General features: G+C 45.1%; 1 pseudogene; it reads left to right on the forward strand.

Annotated features, from left to right (window-relative positions):
* The window catches only part of LOC139833967 (protein PECTIC ARABINOGALACTAN SYNTHESIS-RELATED-like), a 28,251-nt pseudogene extending 10,121 nt beyond the window's left edge, over nt 1-18,130 (forward strand).
* The last annotated feature ends 4,561 nt before the right edge of the window (nt 18,131-22,691 follow it).

Below are 22,691 nucleotides of genomic sequence, written 5' to 3' on the forward strand. Positions count from 1 at the left end.
TCCCAAGGTTGTGGTTGCCGATGTTAAGCTCCCGCATTTCCTTCCCCCACAACTTGCGATTCTTGGTTGCTTGTAGCTCTTCATTGGCCACAAAAGCATCAAAGTCCGCCTGGGTGACATGCGGAAAGGCGGAGTGGACCTCTTCGAAACCTTTGCCCTCAGCAATCAGCCTCCGCACCATGTACTTATAGCTGCTGAGGTGTTTGGTGAACTTCAGGAGGGCTTGTGAGTTCACAATGTTGTTGGTTTGATGACTGGAGGCGTAGTCGCCTAGGAACTTGTATCGTGCGTGCAACCTCGCAATGAGCTGGGCTCGCAAAGGCGCTTTGCTCTCAGCTCGGAGGTCCGTCTCGTTGAGATTGACGACCTCTCGGAGGATACATGCCAGTTGGTTGCCGTACCCCTTGGCAACATCCTTAGGCAACACCGGCAAACCACTGGCGGGGTCCACCTCTGTGACTGTGTCTCTGCCGGTGCCGACCGTGTTTTGGCGCCTTGCCTTCCGCGGCCTCTTGGCTCCACTTGTCCCGGTGCCACTACTCCCGGCGGCGGCGCTAGGATCGTCGCCGCTTGTCTCGCCGCCACCCCCGGCGGCGCCGGTTGCCTCATCGCCGCTAGGCTCGTAGGTACTACCCCCGGCGGCGGCGCTTGCCTCGTTGCCGCTCGGCTCGTCGGCACTACCCCCAGCGGCATCCTCCATCTCATGGTCCTCGTCGCCGCCAACACCAGCGGCCTCGGCATCCTCCTCCGTCCTAAAGAAGTGCCGATTGTAGTGCTCCTCTAACTCTTCTTGAGACGACATGGTGGCTTGCACTAATAGAAGACGAAAAAGAGTTAGAATTCACGGAAAAATTCGGCATGACCTTTGCTAAAAATTGGTCATGCCGAGTGCTAGAATTGCCGGAACGGAAATGAATCGACATTCCGGCACTCAATAGCAACTCAATCCCTGTAACAGAAATGCAAACATAGAAATGCCATAACCATAACCATAACCATCTCCATAACCATGCCATCACCATAACCATCACCACATAAATTACAGTAGCTAGCTTTTTAGCATATACATTACAGTGGCATTTTACATCAGCATAAAAATAACACTTGACAACCTCCATTTAAAACCAGAGAATGAACATATTGAATAACACTTGACAACCTCCATCAAACTCTGCTTAGCAGCATCATACACTCCACCTAGGCTAATTCCAAATTCAACCGAAGTATGGGAACAATCAAATAAGACCATAAATTGCATAGCTAATCAAATATGTTGGGTGAAACTTCCATGTGCACTTTCTGTGCTACCGAGATAACATCTCTTCCTTTGTACATGCTGAGAATTTTTCAAACTAGAAAACAAAGATGTATATATAGCATCATAGCAAACAGTCAAGTTTCAAATGCAGCAATGTAGCATCAATGCAGCAATGAAACATGCTTTTGCTCTAGGAAACATTTCTCCATTTCTACAGAGGACCATTTTCTCTGGTTAAGGGGACCATTTTCTCTGCAATGGCATTTTCTTTTGTCCAGAGAATGAATTGAACCACCATACCACCATATCTCAAATTCTCAAACAAGCATAAATGAATTGAACCAGAGAATGAATTTAAAAGAATGAATTGAACCAGAATTTTAGCCAGCAAACATCTATAGAATTTATAGAATAGCACTTGTTCTTTTTAAACCAACCAGAGAACAAATTTTATCAACTAAACCAACTAATACTAGCTATTTACATTTTTTCATTTAGTTATTTCTATATCACAATTTCCAACCAGAGAACAATTTCCAACCAGAGCATTCATTTCATTTCCATTTCCATTTTAAATAGTGAAGTAGCAATAGTGAACTAAACCAGAGAACTATTTTAAATGAACCAGTAGCATTTCCATTTCATTTACACTATAATAAAAAACCCCAACTCAATTTCTTTTTTCAACAGCACTTAGTATATAAAGCATTTTCATCTAAACCAACTAAACCAACATATATAAAGTTCATTTTCAACTTTATTGCTATATCATTTAAAGCTACTGCATCATTTTATTTCTAGTTGAAAAATTACAGAGAGCATTTCATATATATAGCATGAACCATTATTAAACCAGAGAATAAATGCAGTAGCATTCTTTTCTCCTATGAACTTTATATGAATTGGCAGTACCATAACCAAAATGCTAGCATTTTTAAACCAGAGAACACCAGTCAAGATGCTAGCATTTTCTGGGCATTTTATAAATGGTTTGGTGAGCTAAACCTGCTGCTTCTTTACCTAGCAAACCAGAGAATGCATTTAATCAAGAACTAACATACTGCTAGCATTCATTTTCCTTTTTCAAACCAGAGAACAAATTAACCTATGAATTTTTGCATATCACTAAATGAATTTTATATATCAACCAATTCTTGGCAGTAGGGATTTAAATGAAGAACCAACATACTGCCTAAGTGTCTAGTTTCTATTTTCATCATAAACCAAATTCTTGAGAACATGTTTAAGATTTAACTAAACCAATTTATCTAGCAAAACATACTGCCTAGTGTGTAATTCAACATACTGCCTAGTGTGTAACCAATTTTCATTTTCATTTAATGAAGAACAAACATACTGCCAAGTGTGTAATTCAACATCTTTATTTGCAACCCTAGTGTGGGTGAAACCCTAGCAGTGACATGGCAGCCAGGGCATTTTCTATGAACTAGTGGCCAACCAGGGCATCAAATTTGCTATGAACCAGAGCATCAAATTCAATTTGCTATGAGTAATACAAGAGTCGGCGCAAGAATTCAACTACTGCAAGAACAAAAATAAGATGCTCCTAGTGGGATTGGGGGCGGAGGAGGAGAAGGAGAAATTACCTGACTAGCAGTAGGGGGTCGACAGCGGCGGGCTAGCGGCAGGTCCGGGGCTCCCCTGCTCCTGCTCCTCCTCTCTGTAGCGGCGGGGTAGCGGCAGGTCGATCTGGGGCTCCCCTGCTCCTGCTCCTCCTCTCTGTAGCGGCGGGCGAGCGGTGGATCCGGGCCTTCCACGCGGCGGCGTACAGGGCAGGTGGTGGGGGCTGGTGGAGGTGGATGGTGGCGGTGCAGAACAGTGGATGTGGCGGTGCAGAACGGCGGGTTAGGGTTCGACGTCGTCGTCTCGGCTCGATTTGGGAAGAAGATGAGGAAGAGGATCGTGCGGTTAAGTCCCAGGTATAGCTGGGCTCACCTTATTGCCGGCGCACCGCATGTTTGGTTCGCCGGGGACAACTATACCCCCGGCGAACCAAACATGTGGTGCGCCGGCAATAAGGTGAGCCCAGCTATACCTGGGACTTGTCCCCCAACCTGGCTGGCCATTTCTTTTTATTCTTTTCTTTATTTCTTTTCACTTTCTTTTTATTCTTTTATTTTTATTCTTTTCTTTATTTCTTTTCACTTTCTTTTATGTTTCTTTTCTTTTCCCACAAATCCTATACTATTTTATTTCCTTCTCTTTTCAAGATAATAACCAAGCAATATGAGTTATGCATTACAAAAAATATGAGTTATATACATGCATGCATAAAATATTGACCAACACAATATTAATTAGTCATACATAAAATATTGGCCATGACCATATGAGTAGTTATGAATTACACAAAATATGAGTTATAGATTGCAAATAAATTTTTACATCATTGATTGAGAAGAGTGTTTCGCTTTCTTCTTGCTTTTCTTGCTCGTCGTTGAATAATTTAGCCCCGTGTCGTGACTTCTTCTTTTGAAGGGTCGACCTGACCTCGGTAGCGTGGTCCTGCTTCTTCTTGTGGTGTATGTTGTGTCTTCGTCCTCGGATTCTTCCATCATTGGGTCTCCGACTTGTCCTTCGAAGTCTTCCTCGTTGGCGACTCCATCCATTCCGACGATGGTCCTCTTGCCTCTCCTCACGATAACACGGCTAGGCCTGGATGGGTCGGTTATGAAGAAGCATTGGTGCACGTGTTCTGCCAGTACCCATGGCTCATTCTGCGCGGTGGCGTTCGTGGACTTTGATTTGTTGGCTTCGGGTAGAAACATGGTGGTGAAATACCGGTCTTCTTTTCTGACGCTCTTAGCCCATCTGATACGGAACATCGGCACTTTCTCCCCAGCGTAGCTAAGCTCCCAGATTTCCTCGATTCTTCCGTAGTATCTAGTCTTTACGTCACCCGTCCAGGAATCCATCGTTACCCCTGAGTTCTGGTAAACACTGTTCTTGTCTTTTTCTTCCGTGTAGAATGTGTACCCGTTGATATCGTACGCTTGGTAAGTCATGATGTTGGGCGCGGGGCCATGTGACAAGGCCAATACTAGTTTATCCTTGTCAGAATCCATTGGTGGGGGATTAGCATCAATGTGGTCTTTGAACCAGCGCGCAAAAGAGGAGTTGTGCTCTCTGTATATTTCTGCTTCCGTCATCATCGGCTTGCCACTGTTCTCTATCATGGTTTTGTGCTCTTTCAACCAAGGATCGATCAAGTCAATGTGTTGTAGCGCTACTAAGTTGGCCCTGTCAAAGTCGGAACTCCGACCAGACATGTGCACGTGCAGTTCCTTCCTTCCATTTTTGTGGCCTACTCCCTCGAACCTACGGAGGTACTTGTTTTGAGGCAAACCAACAGGGTCCTCGATGTCTAGATAATTCGTGCAGAAAGAGATGCACTCTTCGGTGAGCCAGCCCTGTACGATGCTTCCATCTGGATGTGACCTGTTACGAACGTATCCTTTAATGACCCCATTCATTCTTTCAAACGGCATCATGTTGTGTAAGAATGCCGGCCCTAGACTGACGATATCATCCATGATATGGACCAACAGATGGACCATCACGTCAAAGAATGCAGGCGGGAAGTACATCTCCATCTCACATAGGATCACCACGATCTCTTCCTGGAGCCTTGCGAGTTTCTTCACGCTTATCGACTTCCGAGTTATGACGTCGAAGAAGTTACAGAGCCCAGTCAGCGTTGCACGGACATGGTCATCCATTATACCTCGGATTGCAACCGGAAGAATCTGCGTCATCATCACGTGACAGTCATGAGACTTCATGCCGCTGAAGTTTCGTTTCTTGGGGTCCAGGTATCTGCTTATTAGCCCGGAGTAACCGAAGGGCACTCTGACTCCTACAAGGCAATTGAAAAATTGATCGACCTCGGCCGGACTAAAAGTGAAGCAGAGGGGGACAGAATAGTCCAGCTGCTTAATCCTTTTGCGCTTCTGACCGCCGTCCGCCTCCTCCTCCGACTGTCCCTCTTGGGCCGGCGGGATCTGAAGCTCTTCCCTGATGCCCAAAACTTTCAGGTCCTGTCTTGCTTTCGGCCCATCTTTGGTCCGGTCCGGCATGTTGAGAAGAGTGCCAAGCAAGCTCTCGCACACGTTCTTTGTAATATGCATGACATCAAGGCAGTGAGGTGTATCGAGAATTTTCCAGTACGGCAAGTCCCAAAACACGGACCTCCTTTTCCATACACCAATGAGCGGCGTCGTTTCCTTTTTCTTCTTCTTCTCTCCAGGCTTTTGACGAATCTTTCCCGGCGCAGGGCACTCCTTCCAACCTTTCAGTAATGTATCGATCTCTTCGCCGCTCTTCTTACGTGGAGGTCCTCGGCGTTCATTTGTACCATCGAACAGATCTCCACGCTTTCTCCACGGGTCAGTTTTCTGTAGCCACCTTCGATGCCCCATGTAAACTGTTTTCGAAGAGCCATCCTTACCAAGCTGCAAAAACATCGTCTCTTCCATGCACCTGACACATGCCTTGTGTCCATGGCACACCTGGCACGAAATGTAACCGTATCCGAGGTAGTCCTGCACCGTCGTGATCAACGCGGCTCTCAAAGGGAAATATTCTTCCGCGACGGCGTCCCATGTATCTACCCCTTCCTCCGCCCACAACGTTTCAAGCTCCTCCTTTAATAGTTCGAGATACATGTTGATATCGTTTCCTGGCTGTGTCGGCCCTTGAATTAGCATACTCATCTGTATGTACTTCCTCTTCATGCACAGCCAGGGCGGGAGGTTGTAGATCCATACAAACACGGGCCATGTGCTATGTGTGCTGCTCTGGTTTCCGAACGGATTGAATCCGTCCGTGCTCGCACCCAACCTGATGTTTCTGGGATCTGCCCCAAAACTTCCGAATTCATTGTCTAATGCTTTCCACCGGCTTGCATCCGAAGGGTGCGTCAGACCGGGTGCTCAATCCGCTCTTTATCATTCAACACTGCCTCCTTTCTTTCTGCGTGCCAGCGCATGAGCTTTGCTTCCTTGCGGTCCGCGTAGAACCGTTGAAGCCGGGGGGCGAGCGGGAAGTACCACACAACTTTCCGAGGAGCTTTCTTCTTCCCTTTCTTGTACCGTTCAACTTCACACACAGGACATTTGGTCTTGTCCATGTGCTCCTTGCGATACATGATACAGTCGTTGATGCAGGCGTGATACTTTTCGTGGGGTAAGTCGAGAGGGCACGTGATTCTCTTGGCCTCGGCTAGACTACCAGGACACGTGTTCCCGGCAGGAAGGAGATCTTTCACGTATTCCAGGATGTCGTCGACGCTTGTGTCCGTCCATCCGTGTTTCGCCTTCATCTGCAGCACATCGAGAGCTACTCTCAAGCGAGACTCCCGCGACCTGAGTCGTACAACGGAGTATTCGAGTCTATCTCGAGTTGCTCAAGCTTTGATTTCCGCTTGGCGCCTTTCGTCTTTTCGAGAAGCAGATCTTGAAGATGAGGGTCCCGCACGACTGAAGCTAGCGGCACCTCTTCGTCGTCGTCAAGGTTATTGTCGTCGTCAAGGTTATTGTCATCGTCAAGGTTATCGTCATGTGCGACAAACTCTTCATCGTCATCAGTATCATGATGCCCTCCTTCTTGCCGGCCATTTTTACCACCTGCCGCCGTCGCCCCATTGACCTCCGCGCCATCATCACTCATCCATTGAGTGTGTCCATGCATGAAACCATTAGTGAGCAGGTGCCCCTGCAACTTGCCTGAATACGGGTCAAACCATTTCCCTCGTTTGCATCTCCGGCACGGACACAATACCTCCGTGCGGTTATTTTCATACATGTCGATGATCGCGTGTTTCAGATATCTCATCACGATGCTTTCACTCATCTCGATAACCATTATCGCCTGCATGGTAAGATTACATAATTCATTAGAACCATGCATCCGTCGGTAGTTTTCACGGAAAATTTCGGCATGACCTTCCTACACGGTAGGACATAGGAGCGCCAGAAATGTGCCGAAACGGAAACTTGAAGAATCAACATTTCGGCGCAACGTTGGCAACTCATTTTCAACGCCAACACACACACAAGCACAAGCACAACATATATATATGCCACACACGAGAGATTTTCTTCAAATGTCCAACATACATCGATTTCATTCCTTAATTTGTTCATTAATCACCTATTTGTTTGATATATTCGTCGATAAGATCGAGACGACGCGCCGCGACAATGGCGTATGGAAGCCGACTTTCTAGATCTAGATCTAGATTGAGCGGTCAATGCGGGATAGTAGATCTAGATCTACATAGGGGGATGTGGGAGATGCATGTAGGAAGGGAAGATTTGCTCAAAAATTTTGATTTTGTTTGGTCAAATTGGTGAAATTGGGGATAGAAATGGGCAAAAATGAGCTGGGTTGGGAGAAGGCTCGGGTTTGTGTGGAGAAGTGGAGTGTAGTGAGTGTGTGAGTGAGTGGGCTGGTTGGTGGCTGAAATAACTGCCAGGTTATTGCCGGCGCACCTGGACCATGGTGCGCCGGCAACATATACCCCTTTCGGCTATATCACAACCGGGCCAGGCCCAAGAATCATTGCCGGCGCACCGGCCCAGGGGTGCGCCGGCAATAGAAAACTTTCCACCGGCGCACCACTGGGCCGGTGCGCCGGCAATGATTCTTGGGCCTGGCCCGAATCGGCCCGGGCCATGCCAGGAAATAGCGCCGGCGAGCCTTTCCCCGAGGTGCGCCGGCAGTATCCCTTCATCGCCGGCGCGGCTGAAATGTGGTGCGCCGGCAATCCTTTCCACCGGCGCATGCACAAGGTGGTGCGCCGGCACAACTTGCCTCCACCTATAGGCTTTTCCCTAGTAGTGTGGAATGGAGTTCGAATATTTGTTCGGAGTCCCGGATGAGATCCCGGACATCACCAGGAGTTCCGGAATGGTCCGGAGAATAAGATTCATATATAGGAAGTCATATTCCAAGTTTGGAAATGATCCGGTGCATTTATGGCAGGTTCTAGAAGGTTCTAGAAAAGTCCGGAAGAATGGCACTTTAGAAAGTGGAGTCCCGAAGAGACTCCACTTGCATGACCATCCAACCCTAAAGGGGAGGAGTCCAAGGTGGACTCCCCTAGGGTGGCCGGCCAACCCACCTCAAGGAAAGGTGGGAGTCCCACCTTGGGTAGGACTCCCTCCTTGAGTAGGTTTCCCACATATGGGAGGTTTTAGTGTTGGGGTCTTATTCGAAGACTTGGACTAGAACTCTTGGGGCTTCCACCTATATAATGAGGGGCATAGAGAGGGGGCTGATCACTTCAAGCCTCAGCCTTGGCCGCACCCCTTAGAGGGCCGGCGCCCAACCCCCCCTCTCTCCCCAAACCCTAGCGGTCTCTCTCCTCCACCACATCCCGCACGCTTAAGCGAAGCTCCGCCGGATTTCTCCACCACCACCGACACCACGCCGTCGTGCTGTCGGATTCAAGAGGAGCTACTACTTCCGCTGCCCGCTAGAACGGGGAGGTGGACGTCATCTTCATCAACAACCGAACGCGTGACCGAGTACGGAGGTGCTGCCCGTTTGTGGCGCCGGAAGCGATCGTGATCAAAATCTTCTACGCGCTTTTGCAAGCGGCAAGTGATCGTCTACCGCAGCAATAAGAGCCTACTCTTATAGGCTTTGGAATCTCTTCAAGGGTTAGTCTTGATCATCCCCTCGTTGCTACCATCTTCTAGATTGCATCTTGGCTTGGATTGCGTGTTCGCGATAGGAAAATTTTTGTTTTCTATGCAACGTTATCCTACAGTGGTATCAGAGCCGTGTCTATGCATAGATGGTTGCACGAGTAGAACACAATGGTTTTGTGGGCGTTGATGCTCTTGTTATCTTTAGTTTGAGTACTTTGCATCTTTGTGGCATAGTGGGATGAAGCGGCTCGGACTAACTTTACATGACCGCGTTCATGAGACTTGTTCCTCGTTCGACATGCAACTTGTATTGCATAAGAGGCTTTGCGGGTGTCTATCTCTCCTACTATAGTGAAGATTCAACTTACTCTTCTATTGACAACACTAGTATCACCGTTGTGGTTCATGTTCGTAGGTAGATTAGATCTTACTCGAAAACCCTAAACCACGTAAAATATGCAAACCAAATTAGAGACGTCTAACTTGTTTTTGCAGGGTTTGGTGATGTGATATGGTCATAATGTGATGATGAATATGTATGAGATGATCATTATTTTATTGTGGCAACCGGCAGGAGCCTTATGGTTGTCTTTAAATTTCATGTTGAGTAGTATTTCAAAGTAGTTGTAATAGTTGCTACATGAGGTGAACAACCATGAAGCCGGCGCCATGAACCTTGACGCTACGCCGACGATGATGGAGATCATGCCCGTTGATGATGGAGATCATGTCCGTGCTTTGGAGATGAAGATCGAAGGCGCAAAGACTAAAGGGCCATATCATATCACATATGAATTGCATGTGATGTTAATCCTTTATGCATCTTATTTTGCTTAGATCACGACGGTAGCATTATAAGATGATCCCTCACATTAATATCAAGATAATAAAGTGTTCTCCCCTCATATGCACCGTTGCCAAAGTTCGTCGTTTCAAAGCATCTCGTGATGATCGGATGTGATACATTCAACGTTCATATACAACGGGTGTAAGCCATGTTGCACACGCGGAATACTTGGGTTTGCTTGACGAGCCTAGCATGTACAGACATGGCCTCGGGACAACGGAAACCGAAAGGTTGAACACGAGTCATATGGATGATATGATCAACATGTTGATGTTCACCATTGAAGCTACATCATCTCACGTGATGATCGGTTTTGGTGTAGTGGATTTGGATCGTGTACCACTTAACAACTATGAGGGATGTTGTATTAAGTGGGAGTTCATTAGTAATTAGATTAAAACATGAACTAATTATCATAAATATAGTCTGAGTAGTATTTTGAATTAATTTTGTAGTGTTGGCATCCGTTTTCTACCATGCGTTAGTCTTGTTATTGAGATAGAAATACTGTTAAAATCTGACAAGAAACTTTACGGATTGGTACCGTATTGTTAAAGAATCAAGAATTGATTAAGTCCTATTGCAAATTTTTAGTAAACCTCACATTGTTGATTCAAAGAACTATGGTTTCAATTAGTACCTAAAGTTATCTTGTCTCCGTGAAACTTGAAGTTCAAATCTGTTTGAAAAGTAAGGAGCTGAAAATTTAGTTTTTAGAAATAATCAAGGTATGAGATATATGTGATATCTAAGACCTTATTGCAAGATGATAGAATATAAATTTGGTGAGACTACATAAACTCATAAGTTTTATGGGAATGTATGAAGGTTGAAGACGCCAGGCGTCACAATCCTCCAACTATTGGGGCACTAATAATATTCGCATATCCATGAAGTTATCGTCCTTAGTATGCACCGTTGCTAAGACTCGTCGTTTCGAAGCATCACGTGATGATCGGGTGTGATAGATTCTACGTGTGCATACAACGGGTGCAAGCCAGATTTGCACATGCGAATACCAAGGTTAAAACTTTACGAGCCTAACATGTACAGACATGGTCTCGGAAAGTCGTCATGATATAATGGATAAAATCATGAGTGAAATTGTTCATCATATTACAAAGTTACTAATAGTGAAATCTAGAACACTTGTCATATGATGATCAACTTCAAAATAAGAACCTCAAGGTTATTGGTATTAGACCAACAAACCTAGAAGTTTTTAATGTTGAAGTGTTTTTCTGAATAATGAGGAAAGCTAAAAGAGAAACTGCAAAAGATTTTTTGGCAGAAAGAAAGAAAAGACTAGAAAGTCTAGCTCAGGTGTATATAAATGATATACATGTTATGGTTGTATTCCTAGTTAGGTCACACTATGAAATTCTTGGGTATTAGTACTATATTGGTTGGTATGAAGTGTCATACAAAACAACGCAATGCAAGAATACAATGGCCTAAGTGACTGACAAGGAATATGATAGAAATGCATGTCTGGAACAAAATAAAAGTGTTATTATGTTCGTCGTTGGCATTCTATCTAGCCCTTAGAATTTATAATAAAGAACTTAATAATTGTTATTGTGCTCCGGTCAAATGAAAACAATGAGTTGTTCAAATTATGACATTACTCCATGTACGGTGGATAAGTTATTATAAATCTTAATGGTGAAACACACATACATAAAACTGACGCTAAAATGCCATAAGGCAAATGATTTGAATTCCACTTATTTGTGGAACCGCCATTTAGGTCATGTTAGAAAGGAACGCATGAAGGAACTCCATGCAAATGGATTTTTTGGAGTCATTTGATTTTTGAATCATTTGGCGCTTGCAAATCTTTTCTAAAGAGAATGATTAAAATACCGTTCATAGGCCAAGAGTTGAACGGGCAACTAACTTAGTGGAAAAATACATGATGATGTATGTGGTTCACTGGATATAGTTGTGTGCGGGAGATTCTTCTACTTCATGAAAACTCTCAACAATGAATTGAGTATATGTGGATATATTCGATAAGAAAGAAGTTTGAAACATTTGAATGGATTCAAATAAATTTCAACATGAAGTGGAAATCAACGTAATAGAAAAGTCAAATATCTATGATTGGATCATGGTGGAAATATTTGAATTACGATTTTTAGCGAACATCTAAGAGAGTTATGAAATTGTTCTACAACACACATTTCTTGGAGTATCATAATGATGATATAGTATCCGAGATATGTATCCAAACCTTGTTGGATCAATGATGAGATAAAATATTGATGCCATTATATTTTTGTGGATTATGCTTTAGTGACTACCGCTTTTACACTGAATAGAGCATCATCATGATCCGATGAAATGACATCATACAAGTTATGACATGGGTATAAACCCTAATAGTCTTTTCTTTAAATTTTGGTCTAAGAGTTTACAACCAAAATCGGATGAATGTCTTTGTTGGTTATCCCAGAGATTTAATTGGGAATTCTTCCCACAAGACAAAGACAAAAGTGTTTGTCAATGTTTCTTATTTCGAGAAATTGTTTCTAGTGAAGTATTTGAGTGGGAGGACAATATAATTTGATAAGGTTTATGAACCTAAGCATAATGATCAGAGTAGCGCAGCATCGGAAATTGATTCTGGAAGCGGCCACGACAATCATGGCTTCCATGACTACAAAGTGTTTTAGCCATGGAGATCGAAGTACTTATTGAACCTTGTAGGTATGGTTTACTTTGTGATCAAATAAATGATTTGTGAACAAAGGATTGATTTTGAACAATGATAAACCAACTACAAACAAAAGAAGTTATGATGGGCCCTGACTCCGTTAAAATGGCTATACGCCATGAAATCCAAGATAGATGAATACTTTTTGAAAGTAAATGGATCTATAAAATTGATGAACTTGGATAGAATATCCTTGAATAAGCTTGACTTGTCAAAAAGTTGTTTACGACAAAGTTCAAAGAATTGACTACGATAAGATTAGATCTTCCGTAGCAATACTTATAGTCTATGTGGATTATTCTAGTAATCACTACATATTTATTTTATGAGATATGTTAGTAGGATGGCAAAATATATTACTTAGCAGAAGTGTGTATTAAAGGTGTATACAAGATACAACCAAGAGTTTTGCTAGTCCGTAGAATACTAGATAGGAATACAAACTTCAATTGGATGAAGTGAGTATTGCAGAGTTGGAATCTTCACCGGATGAAATGATCAAAGAGTTATGATTTCATCAGAGACGATGAAGAGGCTTGCATTTGCAAGAAATTAAGTGGGAGCGCTGAGACATATTTGTAATACTTTATGTAGATGACATATCGTTGGTTATAAATGATGTAATTATATACTTGATTAAAAGGTTTCATTGAGAAATTAATTTCAATGAAAGGATATGGACTGAAACAAATTTAGTGTCAAAATCTATGAAGATAGATTGAAACACATAAATAAGTTTAAGTCAAAGTACATAGAATAGATATTGAAATAGTTCAATATAGAAATATTAAGAAAATATTCTTGTCATGTTAAAGTTTTAACAAGATTTGAGTGTATCTGACACTCAATGAGTAAAAACACATGAGTGATTTAGATCACAATTAATATGTACACAATCAGATGTCCTGTGTTCTAAAATGTTAGGAGCATATACCAGAATGATTCATGTGATAATCATTGGACAAACAGTAAGAATATCCCTGTGTACTTTAGAAGAACCAAGGATATATAAATAGTTTTGTATGGAGAAATGACAAACAAATCGCTGTAAGGTGTTGCACCGATATTGGTTTTGTCACATATAAAAATAAAATTTCAATCTCAAAATTAGACTAAGTGTTGTTTAAAAGGTAGCACAATGCTAGATTTAGAAGAGTTCTAAATATTGTGACGGATTCTACAAACGAAGGCAGAATATGTCGTTGTTTTGACAATGACAGAAGATGTTAAGTCAAGAGGTTCTTTGAGAACTTGGTGTAGTTCCGATAGTGTCAGAACTTTGAAGCTATATTGTGTATGACAATATTAGTGACATATTTCAGACCGCGGAATTAAGGTTCCACCAGAAGACCAAACATATTTAAATGCCGACTCATTTGGAAAATGAGTGATGCGTGAAGACGCAAATGAATTGTAAAATACATACGTTTCTGAGTGTGTCAGAACCGTTGACTAAAGCTCTCCCTAGGGCAAAGTATGACCAACACCAGAATGCCATGGGTGTTAGGTACATTACAATGTAATCTAGATTATTGACTCTAGTGCAAGTGGGAGACTGAAGGAGATATGCCCTAGAGGCAATAATAAAGTGGTTATTATTTATATCTTTATGTTTATGATAAATGTTTATATATCATGCTATAATTGTATTAACCGAAACATTAGTACATGTGTGATATGTAGACAACAAGTAGTCCCTAGTATGCCTCTTAAACTAGCTTGTTGATTAATGGATGATTAGTTTCATAATCATGAACATTGGATGTTATTAATAACAAGGTTATATCATTATATGAATGATGTAATGGACACACCCAATTAAGCGTAGCATAAGATCTCGTCATTAAGTTATTTGCTATAAGCTTTCGATACATAGTTACCTAGTCCTTATGACCATGAGATCATGTAAATCACTTATACCGGAAAGGTACTTTGATTACACCAAACGCCACTGCGTAAATGGGTGGTTATAAAGGTGGGATTAAGTATCCGGAAATTATGAGTTGAGGCATATGGATCAACAGTGGGATTTGTCCATCCCGATGACGGATAGATATACTCTGGGCCCTCTCGGTGGAATGTCGTCTAATGTCTTGCAAGCATATGAATAAGTTCATAAGAGACCACATACCACGGTACGAGTAAAGAGTACTTGTCAGGAGAAGAGGTTGAACAAGGTATAGAGTGATACCGAAGATCAAACCTCGGACAAGTAAAATATCGCGTGACAAAGGGAATTGGTATTGTATGTGAATGGTTCATTCGATCACTAAAGTCATCGTTGAATATGTGGGAGCCATTATGGATCTCCAGATCCCGCTATTGGTTATTGGTCGGAGTGAGTACTCAACCATGTCCGCATAGTTCACGAACCGTAGGGTGACACACTTAAAGTTGGATGTTGAAATGGTAGAACTTGAATATGGAATGGAGTTCGAATATTTGTTCGGAGTCCCGGATGAGATCCCGGACATCACCAGGAGTTCCGGAATGGTCCGGAGAATAAGATTCATATATAGGAAGTCATATTCCAAGTTTGGAAATGATCCGGTGCATTTATGGCAGGTTCTAGAAGGTTCTAGAAAAGTCCGGAAGAATGGCACTTTGGAAAGTGGAGTCCCGAAGAGACTCCACTTGCATGACCAGCCAACCCTAAAGGGGAGGAGTCCAAGGTGGACTCCCCTAGGGTGGCCGGCCAACCCACCTCAAGGAAAGGTGGGAGTCCCACCTTGGGTAGGACTCCCTCCTTGAGTAGGTTTCCCACATATGGGAGGTTTTAGTGTTGGGGTCTTATTCGAAGACTTGGACTAGAACTCTTGGGGCTTCCACCTATATAATGAGGGGCATAGAGAGGGGGCTGATCACTTCAAGCCTCAGCCTTGGCCGCACCCCTTAGAGGGCCGGCGCCCAACCCCCCCTCTCTCCCCAAACCCTAGCGGTCTCTCTCCTCCACCACATCCCGCACGCTTAAGCGAAGCTCCGCCGGATTTCTCCACCACCACCGACACCACGCCGTCGTGCTGTCGGATTCAAGAGGAGCTACTACTTCCGCTGCCCGCTGGAATGGGGAGGTGGACGTCGTCTTCATCAACAACCGAACGTGTGACCGAGTACGGAGGTGCTGCCCGTTCGTGGCGCCGGAAGCGATCGTGATCAAGATCTTCTACGCGCTTTTGCAAGCGGCAAGTGATCGTCTACCGCAGCAATAAGAGCCTACTCTTATAGGCTTTGGAATCTCTTCAAGGGTTAGTCTTGATCATCCCCTCGTTGCTACCGTCTTCTAGATTGCATCTTGGCTTGGATTGCGTGTTCGCGATAGGAAAATTTTTGTTTTCTATGCAACGTTATCCTACATTTATTCCATCTCATCCACGGCGTTCGACCCAGACTTCTGACGATGTAAGCTTTCTCTCATTTTTGTCCTCATTTCGACTTCCATTTCATGCATCTCCATATTGGCGGGGCTCATTATGTCAAATTGTAGGCCCGCGTGACGTAAGCCTATGAGCAGCTTCAGGAAGAGTTTCAACATAAGATGCATGAATACGAAGTGGCGAATTCTGCCTCAAGAGAACACATGCAAGAACAAACTAAGGTTAACTATTACCCATCATAGCCACTTGTACTATTTTCTAACTTTCTCCACACCTGACATTTAAACTACCTTGCAGGAACTTTTCGCGGATCTGACAGCGGGTGCTCCGCCGCCACAGTATGTGGAACCTTCAGTGGTACCACCGTTGCCAAAGATGCCCACGAAGGCGGAATTCCTCGCACAGTTCCACGGCGGGACTCCGGTTAGTGCTTTGCCATACTACTAAGCTACTACTTATCGTTGCCTTGCACATTGATATTTACACTTAGCCATATTTTGCTCGTGCTATGTAGGGATCCTCGACTCACTCGAACAATCCCTTTGGTCGTGCTGCTGCCTCCTCGCCAGACGCGTCGCCCGCCGAGAGGACTCCGCTTCACTTTGGTGGTCCGAGTCCTGGTCACTCCGTCGACATCTCGCCCTGTCGCGAGAGCCGTGAGTCCCGCCAACACTCGCCGCAGCTGGTGAGTTCCCTACCAAACTATCCACGGATGACTTTGATCATTTCTTCATTCATGGACTTTTACTTGCACAAGTATCCATGCTTAATTGGTGTTGTATTCCATTTTGTAGTGATGATGCTCTCGGCAGCGAAATTTGTGGTGTGCCGGTGATCTAGGATGACCGGTGTATGTGTATCTATGGATATTTGATACATTATGTCTATGTATGGATACGGCGGTGTATGGATGTGCTACATTTCATCGATGTATGGATATGGATATGTATGGATTTGCTACATTTCGTCGATGTATGGATGTGGATATGGATATGTTGGTGTATGATGACATCTATTGTCTATGTATGTGTGATTTTATATGATAGCACCATTATATTTTATATGCTCAATGTATGTATGTCATATTATATGATCTGGAGCTATATTGTACTGCTTTTGAAATGGAAAAAGGGAAAGCAGCAAAAAATTCAAAAAATCTCGGAGCTATGCCGATGGTTAAACCGTCGGCATAGGGTGTTGGGAGGAGGCCGGGGGCACACCAGATAGCGCCACGTGGAGGCTATGCCGGCGGTATAACCGTCGGCACCCTCTGCACTGTGCTGCGCCTCCGCGGGCTCCCAGAAGCCGCCACGTCGCCCCCCTATGCCGACCGTCGGCATAGGACCTGCATCGACGGCGCCATGAGTCGCTAGAAGCCGCCACGTCGCCCCTATGCCGACGGTTACACCGTCGGCGTAGCTTGTCCCCGCCATTATCTGAGCACCGTTAGCGGTGGCGCGCCGACGGCCAGGAAATCCCGTCGGTGTATGGAGCTATGCCGACGGTGAAGCTACGCCGACGGGTTTTCGGCTATGCCGGCGAGCAGCGATGCCGATGACGTCGCGCCGACGGTTTTTGTTTCTACACCGATGGCAATAACCGTCGGGCACCGTACCGTTTTCCTGTAGTGTTGAGATAATTGCGTGTGTGCAACCAGAGGCATATATCTGTTCAAGAGATAGCTGACTTATTTCTGTTGCTCTTTGCAGGTGACCAAAGAAGATCTTGCAAGCAAGGAGGAAATGGAGCATTTCAAGAAGCGTGTAACCAGCCTTGCTGTACTTGATTTTCTGGTACGTCTGAGCGCACAAGGTGCCAACGGCTAAATATTGGAGCTGTCAGCACAGGGCCCGTTTCGGCCAGGCTAGCAGGCAAGCCGTCGGCACAAGAAAATCGTCGGCATAAGAAGTCTGTGCCGACAGCAACCATCGACACAGTTTCGTCCGCTGAGGTAACAGCGTTCGGCATGGCGACCGTCGGCTCCTTGACTGGTTCCTGTAGTGACGGAGGCAATTTCAGCAAGCTAATTACCGGCTTCCGCTGGCATATCGGGTGCTAGAGGCTCAAGTCTATCAAGCCGGACAAGGGGCTCATGTCGAAGTTCTTCGCCGACCCCTACATGCCATGGTCAACCTTTGTGGAGGATGTGATGATTACTCACCAGACACGAACTGGACTCCCTGAAGCCACCTTCCCACACTATGACCTCTGGGAAAATCCACTCACCCATTGCATGTGTAGAGCTTAGATTATAGAGTATAGACTACATGCGAATTGTGCATAGCTTAATTGATTCATTTGTTCGTAGTACAATTTATCCTGCAAGTTACAAGGCTGTAACTGTAAGTTTTATATAATTATTTGTTACCTCGTCCAGGGGGACCTGTGTAGATTTTTTTCTTCACCTAGAACTGCATGTCAATGAAAAGTTTAATTGTTGTATATCCGTTTCACCCAAAAAATAGTTTGAAGATGTTCTAGTTTCCACATAGCAACCCCATCACGAAAAGGGGCTACAAGCATGTTGACTGCAGCGTCAACAACATCACTCTTCTCAGAGCCAAGAGCCTGACTCGACGGACATGCCACAACTGAGATTTTGTGCAAATCATTCTTCACTTCGTTGGCGCAAGGAGGCATAACCACAACACCACACAACTTCTGGAGCTCAGGCATGACCTGCATGACTGGGGCCGTGACCGCCGAGCATGCCCCAACACGAGGAGAGAAACAACCATAGAGGCCCGCTCCGCTAGCGCCCACCTTACCAACATCAGGAAAAACCAAAGGATCGTCAGGCGTCCGGGAGAGCCTACCCAACGCAGCTTCTGCACGCTCCAGAAAGCCTCCAAGTGCAAGCACCCAGCCGTGCAAGGAGTCAACAACGTCGAGAAGAGGACGGACAACCTCCTGCAACAACGCAACTTGCTTCTCCAAAGAGGATTGCATATCCGCCAAGGTCGAAGAGCCAATAGGAGCAGAAACAACTGATGCCCAAGACCGATGATAAGGAGGCACATTGGACGGGAGCGGGACCTCAACCTGGGCACGACGAGGAGCATGTTCTTGGCGGGGCGACGACACGGTAGGGCCTGCCAATGAGCTGAGAGGACGCCAAGCGTTACGGCAGTCACAGGCCCGATGACCGTTCTCAAGGCATCTAGAGTACCTAAAGGGATCACAGCAAACAGCAGCACGGTGACCAAGAACCAGGCATCCGCAACATCTTCCCTTGAGCCAAGCCAATTGATTGGCGTACTAGCTAGTATAGTATGTGATACACATGCAAGCTAAACTAGTATTGAACGATCAGAAGAAAAACAGGGCTCTCACGACCATGGAGTGCTGGGGCGAGCTGCTGCCGCCGCCGGCTTGATCTCCTCCTGCCGGCGCCATCTCCGTTCATCGTGACCAGATCCGGCATCGCATCACCGCCCTCTTTCTTCTCCCCCTCACGGCATGTAGCAGCTCGGCCTGGTGACGCCGCGGTGCCGCTGCTCCCGGAGCCTCCGGTTGTCGGCCTCATGCCCGGGAATGCGGCCAAGCTGACCGCGCCGCCCTCCGCCCCTGCTCCCGCCACCACGCTCGCCGCGGCTGCCCTTGCGGCCCGCAGGTCCGACCAGGCCATTCGTGGCCGGCTCTTGGTGAAGTGCCCCCTCCTCCCAGAGGCGGTCTTCCCTGCCCCGCCTCCTGCCGCCCCGGCTCCTCCCGTCGGCGCCACTTGTGGCCTGCTGCCGACGGCCCTGGCGTCCCTCCTCGCTGGTGCGGGCTCCATGCCTCTGGCGGCTGCGTCAACGACCACCTCGCCCCCTCCGCGCACATGCAGCGTCAACGAGCTCATCCCCGAGGCCATCCCGGTACAGATGGTGCAAGCAGCTGAAAGTGCATGGAGCCCCATGTGTGGTTTTGGTAATTAATGACAATCCCTATGGACTAATGTTTATATTGAGTTATATTTGTAGGAGTTGTCCATAGGCAATTCTTGAACCATATGTTGGCTTCAAGGTTGCAATAAGAAGAATTTGGTGAAGGATATCAAGTGTCAAGTATGTCTTGAAGATGAAGATGAAATGAGCCCTCAAGTTACTTCAAGACATCAACATGATGAAGAATGAAGAAATGAAGTGCAAGTTCAAGATGAGCCAACTCGTGGTGGATTATGGGGGAGCAATCCACATGGTGGTCATGGTTATGTGAAGATGCGCCGAAGAAGAAGCTCTCCCATGGTGGATTATGGGGGAGCAATCCACAAGACTTCGTCAAGCAAGCACAAGCAAGAAAGGCGTTCCATCTTGTTGAGGTCAAGATCGTCGTCATCGAGCTCAAGTGGAATGAGCAAGTATAAGGTTTGCTCTTGATAGGGTTTCTTTCTCACCGGTCTCATAGTGTAGTTGGAGACCGGTTTATAGTTTAGTTGCCGTACTATCAAGAGGGCTCTCGAGTGAGTAACTCGATCGTATCGTTCGAAGAGAGCTCAAACCTTTGCATCCTTGCATTATCTTTCTTGGTTGTTATTTGGACCTTATCCATGTGATGTTTTAGAGCTTGTGCTTATTCTCATGACAAGCTCTAGTTCATCGAAAATGGATTTCGCATAGATCACTTGTTGCGTTTTCGAGTTTGGTTCATCATCTTTCTTGGTTTTATTTGGATCTTATCCATGTTATGTTTTAGAGCTTGTGCTTATTCTCATGACAAGCTCTAGTTCATAGAAAATGGTTTTTGCATGGGCAACTTGTTGCATTTTCAAGATTGGAGGTTTTACCGGTATGTCTTTTTTAGATAGGTCAAACCTACCTTTCATCATTTGTTTCTATCGTCCCTTGTTGTACTATGATGGTTTCCTGCATAATCTTTTAGAGCTTGTTCCTAGCTTTAAAACAAGCCCAAGATCATCAAAATCGGAGTCCGGATGCTAAAGTTATGCCCGTTTCAGTTTGATGTTTCTGCCAGTTTTCAGGGGGGCGGATATTCCGGCCCAAGTTTGGGGCGGATAATCCGCCCCCCCCCCCCCCGAAAAATCCGGTTTTTGGGAAAATCCGGCCAAATATCCGGCCAAATGTCCGGCCCCCTTACTGTGAGCAGTTTTCTCAAGTCCTTAGCCGATTTTCGGGGCCCGGATATTTTGCAAATATCTGGCCCGGAAAATCCGGCCTGAGCTGACCCAAACGGTCATATTTCGATGGGAGGGGGTATTTAAGACCCCCTTCTTCCTCCTTGGGCAGCTACCTCTTCCCCTTTGTGCTCTCCACCATTGTTGACCTTGAGAGCTTGCATTTCCCTCTACTCCTCCTATGCTTTTTGAATCTTTTTGAGGGAAAAGGAAGAGGAGATCTAGATCTACATTCCTACCAATCAAATCTCTCTCTTTGTGAGGGGAATCCACTAGATCTAGATCTTGGAGAAATTTGGTGTTTCTCCTCTTATTTGTTCTTCCTCTCTTATTCCCCCAATAGCTTTTATAGCTTTGTTGGAATTTGAGAGAGAAGGGCTTGAGCATCTTTGTGGTGTTCTTGCCATTGCATTTGGTGCATCGGTTTGAGTTCTCCACGGTGATTCATGGTGGTGAAAGCAAGAAGGTTGTTACTCTTGGGTTCTTGGAACCCTAGATGGATTCTAGGCCTTTGTGGCATCTTAGTGGTGTTCTTGGGGACTCCAATTAAGTTGTGGAGAATCTTCAAGGGCAAGGCCTTTGTGGCATCTTAGTGGTGTTCTTGGGGACTCCAATTAAGTTGTGGAGAATCTTCAAGGGCAAGGCCTTTGTGGCAATTTATTGGGAGCCTCCAATTAAGTTGTGGAGATAGCCCCAAGCTTTGTGCGGGTTCGGTGACCTTCCTAAGGTCCCATAGTGGATCGAGGACATCCCTTTTGGTGGGAATTCTCGAGGAGAATACGGTGGCCCTCGTGCATTTGGAGTGACTTGTCCTCCACACCGCTCCAATGGAGAGTAGCACTTGCAAGAGTGTGAACTTCGGGATACATCGTTGTCTCCGCGTCACTTCGGTTATTTCTATACCCGAGCTCTTTACTTATGCACTTTACTTTGTGATAGCCATCGTGCTTGAAGTTATATATCTTGCTATCACATAGTTGCTTGTATTTTTTAGCATAAGTTGTTGGTGCACATAGGTGAACCATAGTATATAGGCTTTGGGCTTGACAAAGTAAACACTAGTTTTATTCCGCATTTGTTAAGCCCATCTCGTAAAAGTTTTAAACCGCCTATTCACCCCCCTCTAGGCGACATCCGTGTCCTTTCAATTGGTATCAGAGCTAGGTCTCTCATTCTTAGGCTTCACCGCCTTGAGAGTAAAGATGTCGGTTAGGGGATTAGCGCACAATAACTTGTTTATATTTGATGGCACAAATTATGATCTATGGAAAATTTATGTGCTTAAAATTTTACGGGGTATGTCCCCGGACATGGAGCGATTTCTTGGCATGGGCTTTTCTTCTCCTAAGGATCCTCAAAATTTATCTCTTGAGGAGGAGAAAAACTCTTGCCTCGATGCTCTTGCTTCTCATGTGTTTTCCATTGTTGTGAGCAATGTAGTTACTTCGTCAATCATTCCTTTTGGGAGCTCTCATGAATTATGGACAAAGCTTCAAGACAAATATGATGTGTCCAATATTATTGAGGATGATTGTATTGCTTCCACTTCCGGCCGTGATGAGTTCTCATCTTCATCCACTTCACCAAAGTGTGTCAAGACACAAGGTAATGATATGGTGAGTGGTGATGAAAATTGCAATGTTGATATTGAGCTTATTATTGATGATTCTTCATCTCTATCTCATTGCAATGCTTCATCTACGG

This window comes from Lolium perenne, chromosome 7, assembly GCF_019359855.2.
Source record: "Lolium perenne isolate Kyuss_39 chromosome 7, Kyuss_2.0, whole genome shotgun sequence".
Taxonomy (NCBI): Eukaryota; Viridiplantae; Streptophyta; class Magnoliopsida; order Poales; family Poaceae; genus Lolium; species Lolium perenne.